This window comes from Megalops cyprinoides, chromosome 6 (assembly GCF_013368585.1).
Source record: "Megalops cyprinoides isolate fMegCyp1 chromosome 6, fMegCyp1.pri, whole genome shotgun sequence".
In the NCBI taxonomy this organism is placed as follows: domain Eukaryota; kingdom Metazoa; phylum Chordata; class Actinopteri; order Elopiformes; family Megalopidae; genus Megalops; species Megalops cyprinoides.
Window position 1 is genome coordinate 1,181,356 of NC_050588.1, and position 4,897 is coordinate 1,186,252.

Sequence of the window (4,897 nt, forward strand, 5' to 3'; positions counted from 1 at the left end):
AGAGAAGTTCCAAGTGCAGATGCACGCTACGTCATTCAACAACGTTAATTACCTTGACGGCTACTATGTAACTAACCTTCACCAGCTAATTAGCAAATGCAACTCAGGCTTTGTAAGTAATTAGCTGGCTTAAAAAATAGCTACAAGTGCTTGTCATTTTTAAGTGTTGGATATTGCCAAATAGCGCTACAACGTAAGTTTACTGGGATTCCACGTAATGTTATTGCTCTTGGCATTGAAGCGCTCTGTGTAGGCCTATCAGGAAATAATGTAATGTAAGTTTTTTCAGGGCACCAACCAGCAAAACGTTGCACAGTAGAAGCCACTTTCTTCGTTATGGAGAAAGCAGCGTTCTGGAAGTTGTCACAGAATTTTTGCCATGAAGTACAGTGTTTATCCAAAGCATGACCGCACGAACGAAAATTATCATGGCACAAACCAGCACAAACGTAGCAGAAGCTAACGTGACCATTTAGGAGCAATTCGGAGAAGCTTGGGGTGCTGGGTGACGTCATTGCCAAAAGATGCAATGTTTATATCTACAAATCCATAGCAGCACAAACGAAAATGTTTACGGCACAAACCGGCACAAACGTAGCACAAACGAACGAGACCATTTTGGAGCAATTCGGAGGAGGTTGGGGTGCTGGGTGACGTCACAGCACATGCAATATAATTTGTTATATCTAAAAAACCATAGCAGCACAAACGAAATTTTTTACTGCACAAACGTAGCACAAACGAACAGTAATACCATTTCGAACTTTTTAAATACTTGGGGTGCCAACTTCACGCAGGTGATTTACAATAGTTCGGACCAGTCAGTGTTCGCCGAATAACCTGCTGTTGAAATACAGGTTGTAGGTTACACGGTTAGTTTGGTCCTAGAACGATCCAGAACTTTACAATAAAGCGTGCCTGCGTGGCATAAAAAACCTTTTAACTCACATATTGCCGGTCTGGATCCATAGCGTAACAATAGCGTATGGGAAGGTAATTTCCTAAATACAGTCAGGAGATACCTGGTTTGTGTAACTGCATAATGTCGTAAATGTAGGATGCTCTGGCTAATGGTATAATACTACTACTTCTAATAATTATTATTATTGCTAGTATTTAATAATGAATTTATATAACTACTTTAAACATAATTAAATGCTTACAGTTAGGGGCGTAGGAACCCGGGGGGGGGGGGGGGGGGGGTTGGGGGCACGTCCCCCCAATATTTGTGTGGGCTATTTTTGTCGTCGTCGTCGTCTCCCCCCAATAAATAAAAGTTTAATTTGGAAACGGAATATCGTACTCCCTGATCACGTTTTGTGAGCGCGCCACTTTCACTGACTGGATCATTATCACAGTAAACCCATTAAACAGGTTTTTTATTTTCGAAGATAACACAGGGCTCCCGCTCGTTGACACAGCAGAATACCTGGGACGAGACAGCCAGAGGCTCTGGCTACAACAGTCGTTTAAAAAGCACTGGGCTAAAAAAAAAAAACATTTGAGTTCACGAGGTAACCGCCTTTGTAAATCAAGGACGTAGGAAGTATTCTGGGCTACTCGCCGCACCAAGTTTGTGGTGAAAACACCACAGTAATCAGTCGACATTTTAAGTTTTAGAAACTGCATGTGCATCTCCTATGTCCAGATGAGCATAGTAGTAACAGAGGTGTGCAGCTCTTAAGCGATGTTTACACGTGCATACCTTCTTATTTCAAGCCATCCTGATATTGTTTTATTCTTCAATCAAGATATATGCTCCTTTAAGGACTGGGATTACGTATACAGTAATATACAATACCAAATATCAAACTCTCTCCTACGCCCTTGTTTACAGAAAGGAAGGGGGTTCATTTCAAATGTTACTTGTTACTAGGGTTGCCACTTGTCCCGGTTTTGCCGGGATTGTCCTTTTTTGAGCGACTGTCCCGGAAAATTTATAATCTTTCCCGGGACACGAATTGTCCAGGTTTTTTTTGCGAAAATGTACTTCTAATTTTGAATTTCATAGTTTCAAATAAAACCTCATTTGGTTTCCTTCTACTACTATTCTGTTTTCTTCCTGGTTATGTTTATACATCCAATCTTGTGCTCGTAAACGGGTAAAAACAGGTAAAACACAGCGACGATTGGCCACGGCTATACTTTTATTTGATTGGTAGCGGAAATACTAAAGCTTACCTTATTGCCTAGTAACTGCCTAGGCTGTCGGTCTGCCGCTCGGGTGTGGTGGGGTGGGGGAGACGGACGAGGAGGACGACAAAACAAAATCGGACGAGCCACCAGCGTCAAAGAAAAAACGATTTACGTAGGCTACAACTCAGACTGGTCGAAAAGAGAAAACTTTTCTGAATGGGTAAGGCCGACCCAAGGAGACCCGTTCTTCGCCAAGTGTGTTTTGTGTCCAGCCAAAATTTCAGTTAAATATGAAGGAAAAAACAGCGCTGGAAATCATGCAATAACAAAGAAGCACCGGAGTTTTGTATTAAGCAAACGCAAAAAATCTAGTCATTTTAACATCTATGACAAAAAAAGGTTCACCAGAGGAAGATAGGATAGCAATAGCGGAGCTTAGCAGTGTATACCACGGAGTGCTTCACGGCCACAGCCATTTATCTACGGATTGTGGCAATAAAGTGCGAAAAAGAGGTGAAACATGTCAGTGTTAGATTTCCCAAATTCATTAAGTTAAATAGTTGTTTATAATCTATTATAATACATCTAATCATGTTTTCATTTCTAAAGGGAGTATACCTTTGGACATATGATTAGATTTTATAGTAGATTATAACTACACAGTATATGTTTACTTAAAGTAAAAAATCTATTTAATGTAGAAAGAGACAGCAGCAGACAAAGGAGTCCAGAGTGAGTGCAGCTGCCTCAGGGAGTGCGTCTGCGTCAGGACAAATATAGGTAAGAGAGGCAATAGGCAGTCCTACAACTGTTAACATAGTATATTTGCAAATATGGTTTAATCCCCCCCCCCACAAAAAAAAAAAAAAATTGGTCCAAGTGTCCTGGTTTTTCACAAATCAAAGGTGGCAACCCTACTTGTTACCCATCTGTAGCACCCGTGGGTAATGTACGGCAGATGTTTTGTACCACACTTCTTACGACATATCAGCTGAGGAGGAGTTTATTTAGCAAATTAAACTGTGTGAAAATTTCAGGACACCGGAGCGCTACCTACATTCATGACCATAGTGAGTCAGAAACTCTGTCTGGTCTCATTCAAAAGATAATGCCTCCTGTAGCACAGTGTCCCTACCACTGTCCTTGGACATCAGTTTTCAACTTACAGTATACATTTTAAAAATAGCCCAATCAAATGAGATAAGGGCTCTGGAATGCCACAGGATGTCCACAAAAAAGAAAAACAGAACAAAATGGAGGAAGTATGTTAAAAATCTTTTCGACATTGAAAAAACAATAGTGAATGAACATTACAATTCATCAGGGGTGTAGGAACTGGGGGGAACACGTCCCCCCCCCCCCCCCCAATATTTGTGTGGGCTTTTTTTTTTCCCCAGACCCATGTATTGTGATGTAATGAGGGTCAATTATGATGTAATGAGAATCAGTTTCAGTGGTTTACTGCTGGGGGTTAAAATTGTTACTGGAGAGGGGTTGCTTCTTCTGTGAAGTTCTGTGAGTTCAAAGTAGCTTCTGTATCAAATCACTCTTCTATACTTCTATAATATACACTATTCTATACTTCTATACAATATACTGTGATGAGTAACTTGGTGAATAATAGGTGGTTCATTTCATTTCCTTGGTCATATTTTCTTCTGCATTATATGCTTTTACTGCAGTGCTGTGTCACCATGTGAGGTAAAAACTGTAGGTTTCCTTAAGTGGCAAATAAAAAGTTATATATATGCTAGATACAGTCCAGACCACTTTGCTTTGTAGCCATGTCTTCTGTCTGCTCTGGTCCCACTGTGGTGGAATGAAGCTCCTATAGTGGTTAGCACAGTTGCTGTCCACTCTCCATCACAGCCTAAAGACACACCTGTTCAGGTTTGCATTTTTCCTAGCTTAAAATTGCACCATATTGTTATTGGGCTTGTTGTTGAGAATGTTTTACTATAGTACTTATTCTGCGTTCAGTGAGGTGCTGGTTGTAATGACACCTTGTGGTGGACCGACAGGTAGTCAGGTGTGGTGATTTTCTGAATGCACCTTTCATGTGGCCTTGTTATATAAACGTTTTGTACCTTTTCTTAGTAAGTCAGTCTGGATAAGAACATCTACCAAGCCACTGGATGTGCATGTAAATGCGTGGTAGGTAGATGAACAGCAGGGTATTCAAACTTAAGGTTAGTGACACTACATCACAGGTTAGTGACAAACTCAGTGGAACAGGTAAATCATGAATAAAACTAAAGAGAATCACATCTTACATCAGCTCATTCGAGATCTGGGGTGTTCGAGCATTGTAAAAGAGTGTATAGTAATAGTTTGGAATGATGCAGTTATTGCAAAAAAACAGTAATGCAGATATTGCATTGCATTTATGTGTTGAATGAAGTGATTGCAAATGTTAAGATTGTTAACAATACTGCTGAAGAGAATAACTAAATTGTTCCAAAACATTTATAGTTGGTTCTAGTCTCCTACATGTCCTGTGCTTAGCATCCATTATCTGATAGCTCCACACTCTGGACCATAACAAATATGATATCAACACCTGCCCATGTTCATAGTATTGAGCAAAAACTCAACAAATGAATAAGATAAAAACAAACATTTATTAGACTTGTGGATAGATAATAAGATCAAAGTATTGGAGAGAAGTCAAGCAGAAAAATGATTACTGTAAACATTATTTTTAAATGCTTTTCAAAATAAGTTTAAAAGTAGAAATGAATATATATGTGGAAATCCCTTT